Raw genomic sequence first — 11,690 nt, 5'->3', positions numbered from 1 at the left:
GTTAATGGTCTTGGTTCCCCCAGTCAAGAGACATAGACTAATAGATTGCCTCAAAAAGCAGGAGCTAGCTGAGTGTGGTGGCACACATCTTTAATCCCAGCACTTGGGAGGCAGAGGCAGGTGCATATCCATGAGCTCGAGGCCAACCTGGTCTGATCTACATAGTGAGTTCCAGGTCAGCCAGGGTACATAAAGAGATCCTGTCTCAAAAAGGGGGAGATGGGAGGAAATAGCAAGATGACTCAGTAAGTAAAGGTGCTTGCCACTGAGCCTGACAACCTGAGTTTAATCCCCAGTACCCACACGGTAGAAGGAGGGAACCAACTCCCACAAGTTGTCCTCTGACCTCCACACACATACCAACGCATGCATTTAAACACTCATACACATACACATACATATACATATACAGAGAGAGAGAGAGAGAGAGAGAGAGAGAGAGAGAAAGACTATGATTTTAAAGGCAGAAACCATCTATTTGTTGCCTCCAAGAAACATACCTCACCACAAAGAGAGATGGCTCAGTGGTTAAGAACATTGACTGCTCATGCAGAGGACCTGAGTTTGGTTCCTAGTACCCATGTGGTGGCTAACAATTGTCTGTAACTCCAGTTCCAAGGGATCCAATGTCCTCTATGTGACCTCCATGGACACTGCATGACATGGGTGCATTTACACACATGCAGGCAATACATTCATACACATAAGATAAAAATAATAAATAAAATATTTTTTAAAAAGACAGATATTACTTTAAGGAGAAAGGATGGAAAAAGTTATTCCAAGCAAATAGACCTAGGAAACAAGCAGATGTCACTGTCCTAAGATCTGACAAAACAGACTTCAAATCAAAACTAGTGAAAAAAGATAAGAATGATGGTTAAAAAATAGAATCAGTCTAGATGCCCATTAGCATAAACTGATGAATAGATAATGAAAATGTGGTACATAAAGACAATGAAATTTTATTCATCTGTAAAGAAAAAATGAAATTTTCAGGTAAATGGAAGAAACTGAAAAATATTATACTATTTAAGAGGCAACCCAGGCCCAGAAGGAAAAATGCTTCATATCCTCTCATATGTGAATTCTAGCTTTGAATTTTAAATTTATGTGCTCAGTTTGGAGTACCTGTAGAGTTCAAGAAGTCAAAAAAGACCTATGAGAAGGAGAGGGGAAGAGATCTTAAGGGGTGAGGGCACAGTAGAACACATACATGAAAGTAGAGGGTGAAATACTGGTAGTTAAAGATTGAAGCAAGGATGAGGGCTGTGGGACAGGGAAAAGGAGGAAGTGGGAGTGGTGGTTTAACAAAAACTAAGGATGTATAAAAAGCCTTTATAGGCATCTACTGCCTTATAAGTTAATTTTAAAATATAATTTAAAAAAGAGTAAGTTTGGCTGGGTGTAGTGGTGCACGCCTTTAATCCCAGCACTTGGGAGGCAGAGGCAGGTGGATCTCTGTGAGTTGGAGGCCAGCTTGGTCTACATAGTGTTCCAGGACAGCTGGGGCTACAGAGAGACCCTGTCTCAAAAACACCAAAAAAGAAAAAAAAAAAAAGTTTGAACACAGATATTCTGTATGGGTGGACTTCCAGAAGACATGGGTAATTAAATGAAAATCTTAGTGCCAGCCGTGAGACACCACCCTATGAGTTATTGGTCAGGAAGTCATCAGAGGCCCCCAAACAGCACAGGCTATTACCATTGCTCTTGGATGTCCATCAGAACTAGATGGTAGGACCCTATTTTTGCAAACATTACACATTTGGTTGCAAGATAACAAGCCAGCTGCTGGCTAGCTTTCATAGTGCTGGAAGGTGTTATGCAGGCTGCTGGGGGAAAAAAAACATCAACGGTATTGCCAAGATGTGAACCCTGATACAATACAGACCCACTAGGCAAGATGTGCCCACTGGGTGTAATAGTGGCATGAAGGTTATAGGGGTAACCAACTGCTCTTGGAGTAGATTTGGGGCCTGCTCCACAGGAGACAGTTCATATCTGGTAGTGTAAACCTGGTCAGATGTCTTCAAGAGATCATGGGTCCTAGTGTGTGGCAATTTCCTCTGAGATAAGGCATTCCATCTTGGAGGGAAGCCCTTGAACATCCAAGAGGAGGTAAAACATTCCATTCTGCAGGGAAGCCCATTAAGAAAGGAGGTGAAACAGCAAGATATTCCAAGGTGAGGTGAAACAGTCCATTCCAGAAGCTTGTTAAGCTCAGGAAGTAAGAAACTTAATAGCTTCAGGAAGTCCCTGAAACTGACCAGGTTCTCTAGGTCCTCTGCCCCTTAAGCATATATAAGCCCTAAAGACTGATGAGGGACATTACCACACAAGCTGAGTTGCTTAGAAGAGGCTCAGACCAGCCAAGCAGCCTAGAAGAAAAACCAGATGAGCTGCCTGGAAGAGGTTCAGACCAGCTAGCTACATGGAAAGGACATTATCCAACCTGTTGACCTGTGATATTGCACAGTGTGCTCCAAGCTTCCTGCTTTTGTGAGCTGTCACCCATGCTGTGGTGGGCTTTTGGTGACGCAGTTATCTGAGTCACTTTTGCTCCTGTGCATGACCCCTCACTTATACTCCTGTAAGTAACCCCAGTAAAACCCATTGGTTCACCAAGTTGGACATTGGTGTTATCCTTACTTTGGTCTCTTGTCAGTTTCCTATCCAGGGTGAGTAGATGTTTGTTCATGTCTCCCAAGGAATAGTGCCACACAACACTTAGGGGGAATGCACTACTTTTGTCGTGCTAAATGGACATGTTGTCAAACTGCCTTCTAAATATTTATGTCCATACACATAGATTAGTGCTTTGCTCAGCCTTGGCCAGAGAAGCTTCTCTTTTGCAGTGCTCAGCAGCTAATGCAGAGACTTACAACTGGTCAAAGTGCTGAAAATAAATAACCACTGAGTCTTAGTCCTAAGACATCCACCCAAGGCTCAGGGACCGTCTTGGAAGACATGGTGGAAAGAATGTCAGGACATTTTAAAATTTCATTACTTTTATTTTACTATTATTATTATTATTATTATTAGTGTGTGTGCGCATATGGCGGTCAGAGGACAATTTTCAGGAGTTATTTCTCTCCTTCCACAATGTGGGTCTTGGGAATTGAACTCTGGTTGTAAGTTTGGTGGCAGTCACCTTTACCTGTTGAGCCATCTTGTGGCCCCATTTTCCTCTAATTCTTGAATGAAATGCTTAATTCTTTTATTTTTTCTTCAAATATTTATTTTTTCTGCAAGTAGATACAATATCAAACAGTATTGGAAGCTTATGTCAAGAAACAGCAAAGCTTCTCTTCCACTATTAAATGTAACTCCCCAGGAACAGCTGTTATTTTTATATTTTTATGTTGTAATTTCTCTTATTCAACTCCATCTTGGTTTGTTGTTTGTTTTATGAGACATGTTCTTACTATGTAGCCCTGGAACTTGCTATGTAAACCAAGCTGGTCTTGATTTTAGAGATCCACTTGCTTCTGCCTCCCGAGTGCTAGGATTAAAGTTGTTTCCCACCATACTGAGCCTTTGGTTTTTGTTTGTTTTGTTTTTTTAATCAATTAATTATTCCAAAGAGAGGCATTTTTAACACATTTTTCCAGAAATAACTTGAAGCAGGTTACATTAAAATATATATACAGGTTTCTGCCTGTTGACATGGCCAAGGAAGCATTGCTGAAGGCTCTTGTCTCCTGCCATCATGTCTAAGTCTGAGTCTCCTAAGGAGCCTGAACAGTTGTGGAAGCTCTTCAGTGGAGGGCTGAGCTTCAAAACAACTGATGAAGGTCTAAGGAACCATTTTGAGCAATGGGGAGCACTCACTGACTGCATGGTCATGAGAGAGCCAAGCACCAAGCGTTTCAGGGCCTTTGGGTTTGTCATTTATACCAGTGTGGAGGAGGTAGATACAGCTATGAATGCAAGGCCACACAAAGTGGATGGAAGCATTGTGCAACCAAAGAAAGGGGTGCCACCAGAAGATTCTCAAAGCCAGGTGCTCCCTTAACTGTGAAAAAGATCTTTGTTGGTGGAATTAAAGAAGACACTGAAGAACATCATCTATGAGATTATTTTGAACAGTACAGGACAACTGAAGTGATTGAAATCATGACTGACAGGGGCAGTGGAAAAAAGAGGGACTTTGCTTTTGTCACCTTTGATGATCATGATTCTGTGGATAAGATTGTCATTCAGAAATACCACACTGAATGGTCACAACTGTGAAGTGAGAAAAGCCTTGTCAAAACAAGAGATGGCCAGTGCTTCATCTAGCAAAGAGGTTGAAGTGGTTCTGGAAACTTTGGTGGTGGTTGCAGAGGTGGTTTTGGTGGCAATGACAATTTTGGTCATGGTGGAAACTTCAGTGGTCCTGGTGGCTTTGTGGCAGCCGTGGTGGTGGTGGATATGGCAGCAGTGAGGATGGCTACAACGGATTTGGTAATGATGGAAACAACTTTGGAGGTGGTGGAAGCTACAATGATTTATGCAATTACAACAATCTTCAAATTTTGGAACTATGAAAGGAGGAAACTTTGGAGGTAGAAGCTCTGGCCCTTATAGTGGTGGAGGCCAATACTTTGCTAAACTACGAAACCAAGGTGGCTATGGTGGTTCTAGCAGCAGTAGTAGCTATGGCAGTGGCAGAGGTTCTAATTACTGTCAGGAAACAAAGCTTAGCAGGAGAGGAAAGCCAGAGAAGTGACAGGGAAGCTACAGGTTACAACAGATTTGTGAACTCAGCCAAGCACAGTGGTGGCAGGGCCTCGCTGCTACAAAAAAGACATGTTTTAGACAATACTCATGTGTATGGGCAAAAAACTTCAGGACTGTATTTGTGACTAATTGTAGAACAGGTTATTTTAGTTTCTGTTCTGTGGGAAGTGTAAAGCATTCCAACAAAGGGTTTTAATGTAGACTTTTTTCATCCATGTTGTTGATTGCTAAATGTAAAAGTCTGATCATGACTGTGGTGGTTTGAATGAAAATGTCCCCCATAGGCTCCAAGTGTTTGGACATTTTGTCCCCAGATGATGGTGCTGTTTTGGGAGGTTTTAGAAGGTGTGGCTATCCTGGAGGAAGCATGTCACTGGGGGTGGGCTTACAGAGTTCTTAAGCCTTGCTAGATCTCCAGTTGCCCTCTTGCTCTCTGTGCCTGTGTGATGATGTGAGAGCTTAGCTTCTGCTGCTCCTGCTCCAGCCACCTCCAGCCACCTCCAGCCACCATTCCTCCCTGCCATGACAGACTGTAATTCTCCTGGAACCATAAGCTCAAATAAATTCTTCCTTCTATAAATTGCTTGGGTCAGTGTTTCTATCACAGCAACAGAAAAGTGACTACTACAATGACATTGAATAAATGTGTCATATATATGTATAAAATGAAGTTTAAAGGGGGGAATAGGAATAAGAAGCAAAGACCAAAGGATTTGCCAACATGGGGTCAACTTTGGTGGAATAATGAAGGTTTCCATTAACTTTGCTCTTTTTTTTGAAAATCCTGATGAGTTTATTGGACTCGTTAACAGAGCATAGGGTGGGGCTTTATTTATAGAACAGTTTCACCCTCCCCCCAAATTTACAGCTGTGCTGGAAAGTCCACATTCAAATATAGATCCTGTGACTTCCCAACAGCCACACAAAATGGTGAGAGAGGTGCCTCATTGTGTTCTTGCCTTATATTTTTTAGCCCCTTCCCCACATGGAGTTAAGGTCAACTGATTGGGTGGGAGGGGTAACTGACTTCCCCATCAACTCCTTGATGAGCATAGGAAGGAGATGTGACTATAGCTTGCCCACATAGTGGTCAGAGGACACTTCCAGTTAACACTCCACCCCTTCTTCTGGCTCTTACATTCTTTTCACCAACCTCTTTCACAAAAGTCCCTGGACCTTGGAGGCGGTGATAGGTGTGGAATGATCTTCCTCCCATTGTGGCAAGACACTGAACTTTCAGGTCTCTGCATCATCTGTTTTCCATGAGCTGTTGATCCATTTCAGTGGGATTCCATCTACTATAAAAATACAAACAGCAAGAAGCAAGAACATCTAAACAGTGGCTGCTATAATAATTTAACCTATGGATGTAAACACAAATGCTTGGATGGTATTTTAGCAGGTGCCTCACATCCATCTAACAAAACAATTGCAGTTGCGTCTCCACTGGGACCTATATCCTCCCCTGCCCCAGGGGTTTGGCCTGGTCTTCACTACCAGATGTGTGTTTCTCTCTAGGAGTGGGCATTATATCTAATTGAAAATTTGCTGGTTGTATATACACTAGACACTCCACTATTGCATCAGCTGGAACATCTTGTTCAGCATATTGATACTGTAGCACTTGGGGCCCATCATTGAGCAGAATTATAAGGGATGGTTCTCAGCCATCTGCATGTCGCCTTCTGGCATTTTGAAAGCCACCCATCCAGTGGCAGGGAGTTTCCAGCTTAGTCCAAGCTTGATTTCTCCCTCTCCCACACTGAGCCTTTGTTTTCTGAGACAAGTTCTCACTCTGTAGTCCAGGCTGGCTTGATAACTCACTCTAGCCCAGAGACTCAAACTCATGCTGATTCTTCTGTGTCAGCCTCTTGGCCAAAGAATTGAAAATAAAGATTCACACAGTTTTGCAAAAGAAGCAAGATAAGGGCTAGTGAGATGCCTCAGTAGTTAAGAGCTCATACTGCTCTTGCAGAGGACCTGTACCAGCATCAGGAGGTTCACAACTGTCTGTCACTCCAGCTCCTGAGAGGTCTGTTATTTCTGGTCTCCATGGGCACCTGCATCTACATGTGCAGACACACATAAACATAATTTAAAATAATAAAAATAGGGGACTGGAGAGATGGCTCAGTGGTTAAAAGCACCGGCTGCTCTTGCAGAGGACCCGGGTTCAAATCCCAGCACCTACATGGTAGCGAACAACTATTCATAACTCTAGTTCCAGGGAATCTGATCCCCTTTTCTGGCCCCTGTGAGCATTGCATGACATAGGTGCATTTGCATACATGCAGGCAATATACTCATGCACATAAAATAAAAATAATAAATTAAAAAAATAATAAATTCCAACAAAAGCAAGATAATTTTATTCAGAGCAAAGCCATAGTACAGATTAGAGAAGAATACACTGTCAAAACTTACAACAGGGCCTGGAGAAATAAATGGCTCAGCAGTCAAGAGCACTGGTTGCTCTCGTAGAGGACCTGGATTCAACTCTCAGCACTCACATAATGGCTAACAACAATCCATAACTCCAGTTCCAGGGTATCCAATGCCCTTGAATACTCAAGGGCTTTCATTTCTAATTTTTACTTTTTATTTTATTTTTGTGTATGAGTGCTTTGCTTGCATGCATGTAAGTGCACTGTGGGCACATACTATGCCTCAGGAGGCCAGAAAAGGGAATTGGATCCCCTGGAACTGGAGTTGTTAGCTACCTTGTGGGTGCTGGAAACCAAACCCAGGTCTCTGCAAGAGCAGTCAGTGCTCCTGAGTGGACTGATGGACTGTCAGCCACCTCTCTAGCCTCAAGGGTGTCCATTATTATTCAGGGCTTCCTTTTATGGTTCAAAAGAAAGAGGGACTGGTTACTAAGGGACATAGTTTGGGTGGGTCTCTATTTTGATTGATAGATAAGGTCATATTTTTCCACTACGCATGTCCCTCCTGTAATGCATCTGATTTTAATACTATGCATACCCAATTATGCATAAACATAAACTGGTAAATAGGGGATTCCCTATAAAATGTTACTAGAGGACAGAGTTTTGCCTTACTGTTCATGCACACAAAACCAGTTCAGGTCAGTTCAGCCCTTGTGTTCTTCATACCTAGATACGTTGGGAATACACTTGAATAGAAACTGTCTAGATTTGTTTGTCACCAAGGGCAGGGAAACTTACACCATTGTTCAGAGATGGGAGTACGTGCAGCCCAATGCAGGTGAGGAGGTTAAGGGGATTCTGAGGTTACTAGTTTCATTGTTTGGAGAGGAGTCTATGTGTACATAGTATGTACAGGTGAAGGAATCCTGTGGCCCAGTGCAATATTATAAGGGGTGTGTGTGCGTAACCCCAAACCAAATAGGGGTCCCAAGCCAAACTCTCTGATGCTTGCCTGTCTCAGTACAGTGGTTGACTTCTGTACTTCCTTTCTTCCATTCTCAAATAATTTTAAATAGCCAAATAAAAGGCTGGGAATGTAGCTCAGTTGGTAGAGTGCTTGACTAACATGCATGAAACCCTGGGTTTAATCCCAAGTACTGCATAAACTGGGCATGCTGGTATATGTCTGCAATTCCAGCACTCAGGAGATGGAAGCAGGAGGATCAGTTCAAGGTCATCCTTGGCTATATAAGAAGTTTAAAGCCAGCTGGACTATGTGAGAGCCTGTCTCAAAAATAGTGTGTGTGTGTGTGTGTGTGTGTATGTGTGTATCCATATAGTCAATGTGTATATTGTTCTGCTCATGTAAATACTGTTTATTGTTAAGCCAGAAAACACACAGAAATGAATTATACATTTTTTCCAAAACATTTTCTGGATTCCCTATGATTAACAATTGACTTGCCGCCTTCCTTCATTTGCTTGTTTTCACTATACTTGTTCTTTTTCTTTCTTTTCTTCTTTAATGCTCCAAGAGAGCAATAATTTTTCCAAAGTCTCGTTCACACCAGACAATTAATGATTGCCATTTTTATCTTCCTGGAAATCTTTGTCCCATGGCCCCACTGTCTGCAGAAGCCCATGATGCTGTAACAAAATACCTCTGAGCAGATAATTTATAAACAAGGCAGTTCTGAAAGCTGGGGCATCCAGGGTCAAGGTACCAAGAGGTGGAGCATCTGATGAGACCTTGATTTCTTATTCGTGCCTTCTGTCAGCACCCTCTTTCCCCTCCCCCAACCCTCTTTTCTAAAAGCCCCATTGGGGGCAGGAGAAATGGCTCAGTGGTTAAGAGCACTGGCTGCTCTTGCAGAGGACCTGGGTTTGATTCCCAGCACCCACATGGTCGCTCACAACTGTCGGTAACTCCAGTTCCAGAGGATCTGATGCCCTCTTCTATCTCTGCAGGTATTGTGCAACATGGGTGCACTTATATACATGCAGGCAATACACTCATACACATAAAATAAGAATAATAAATTAAGTATTAAAAATTATAAGGGCTGGAGAGATGGCTCAGTGGTTAAGGGCACTTATTGCTCTTGCAGAGGACACAGGTTCAGTTCCCAGCACCCACATGGAGGCTAACCACCACCTGTAATTCTAGTTCCTGGGGACATGACACCCCCTTCTGGCATCCACAAGCATTGCGGGACACAGGCGTACTTATATTTGGGTGAAACACTTATACACATAAAATAAAAAATAATTAAAAATTAAATAAAGTCCCAATGATAGAATCATCTCTTTATTTTTGTGTTTTGTTTGTTTGTTTGGTTTGAGACAAGGTCTCCCTGTAGCTCCAGCTGGCCTGAAATTTACTATGTAGATTGAGGTAGCCACAATCTCACAGAGATCCACCTGCCTCTGCCTCCTGCATGTTGGGGCCAAAGGCCTGTGCCACCACACCCAGTTTTAGAATCACCTCTAGAAGATCCACTCTTAATATTATTGCACTGAGGATTTGGTTTCAATGCATGAATTTGGAGGGGACACAGTATTCAAACTATAGTCCCCACCATCCTATGCCCGCATGAATTAATGGCTTCCTGATTGTGTACAGCTATTAAGAAGGGGCATTCTGAACCTAGAAAGATGGCTCAGCAGTTAAGAGCCCTGGCTGCTCTTGCAGAAGACTTGGGTTTTGTTCCCAGCACCCACATGGTGGCTAATAACTGTCAGTAACTCCAGTTCCAGGGAATCCAACAGCTTCTCCTTGTGCCAGCAGGCATTGCACAGACTGGAGCACTTATATGCATTCAGGCAAAACACTCATACATATAAAAGTAAAAATAAATAAATAAATAAATAGAGAGGGTAGCCTTGTTTTCTTTAAAAATTTTTATTTTTATTTTATGTGTATGAATGTTATGCCTGTATGTATGTGCACCCATGTTGTGTAGTGCCTATGGAAGCCAGAAGAGGGTATTGGATCCTTGGAACTGAAGGTATGGATGGTTGTTGGCCAACATGTGGGTAATGGGAATTGAACCTGTGAACCTGGGTCCTCTGCAAGAGCAGTCAGTGCTCTTAACCACTGAGCCATCTCTCGAGTCTCACATCCTTGTTTTCTGGCTCTCCTGTATATTAAGTGTGTTCTCAACAGTCTAGAGACCATCTCCAGTCAGTGTGAATGCAAAGGAACTTTACATCATTGTAAGAGTAAGGGAAGAGAGTCTCCAGGCTGAGCAGCCAGAACCTCTTCCACGGTAACTGGACGGGTTGGGGTAACTGCCCCCTCCACCATGATCAGGAAGCTGCTAAGTCTGAATGCTGCTTCAATAATGGCTAGCACCAGAGCCAACCACTCTGCTCTATCGGGGTTGCCTCCTGCTGAACGAGGAGGATGCCTGGGAATCAGCCTGCCATGGCCACAGCTGCCTCCACAGTCTGTATTAGCTAATTCAGTCCCAAGTCACGTGCTTTCAGCATGTATCTTCTTGAGTGAATCCAAATAAGCTGATTCTGGAATCTTTGCTTCAGAAGGTTAGGAATGCTTCACTTTCAGTTTTCCAGCCTCTGCATTACAGGAAAAACATTCTAATATTCTGGGACAGGTGCTGTGCATGACACTGTACAGTATGTACACAGCACAATATGTGCTCTCCACACATAAACTTCCATTCCCACTAAACATAATAAACTTGCTGTGATAGTATGAATAGATGAAAATATCCTCACCATCTTCCCACAGGAGGAGCCCCAAAATTTCATGGTCATCTCAGTGATATTCTTTCCTTCTCTAGCTCAGTCACAATCCTTCTTGTAATTAAATAAGCTCATGATCATGAGTATGCACTATATTAAATAGGGGCAAAAATAAGGGAAAGGGAAAATTAATCCATATATATACATATACATATATATTTATACACACACACACACACACACACACACACACACACACACGAGACAGGGTCTCATGTAGTCCAAGCTTGTCTTAAACTTACTATGTAACTGAGGCTGACATTAAACTCCTGATCCTCAAATGTGTTTGTTTGTGTGTGTGTGTGTGTGTGTGTGTGTGTGTGTGTGTGAAAATACACACAGAGAGGACTAACTTCTACAACTGATCATGAAGAGTAGTTAGCATTCATTACCACCGACTCCATAACATGTACTGTGTTTCCGTGATCTCATTTGTCCCACAGATAGTTGAAGGATTTTTCCTAGTAGGGCGACCAAACCTTCTCTTTTGAGTGTCTGAGCTTCTGTGTATTGAGGTGTTTGTATTCCCATTATATTTTAGCACTAGACAAAGCAATCCAGAAACTTGTTTTTTATCCCTGCTGCTCTGGACTCTGCTGGGTTCAAAGTCTTAGTGTTAGAGAGGAAAATGGTTCCTCTGACAGTTTCATTAAAAACCAGATCTTGAAACCTGCTCCTAGCGCTTTTGGCCTCCTCCTGCCACGGAACTATAGACAAATAGGAGACTTGTGTATTAATTGAGATAATTGATTAGAAATATCACACATGGATATTAGAAATATCACACACAGTCAGGAAAGAGTATGTTCA

General features: G+C 42.5%; 1 pseudogene; it reads left to right on the top strand.

The window, feature by feature from the left end:
- The first annotated feature begins 3,712 nt into the window (after nucleotides 1-3,712).
- Nucleotides 3,713-4,714, top strand: LOC103726707 (annotated as a pseudogene).
- Nucleotides 4,715-11,690: the final 6,976 nt, after the last annotated feature.

Source organism: Nannospalax galili, unplaced genomic scaffold (assembly GCF_000622305.1).
Source record: "Nannospalax galili isolate Female #2095 unplaced genomic scaffold, S.galili_v1.0 scaffold227, whole genome shotgun sequence".
Classification (NCBI taxonomy): domain Eukaryota; kingdom Metazoa; phylum Chordata; class Mammalia; order Rodentia; family Spalacidae; genus Nannospalax; species Nannospalax galili.
Note: the sequence above shows the minus strand (reverse complement) of the source record. Positions and strands in the feature narration are given on the sequence as shown.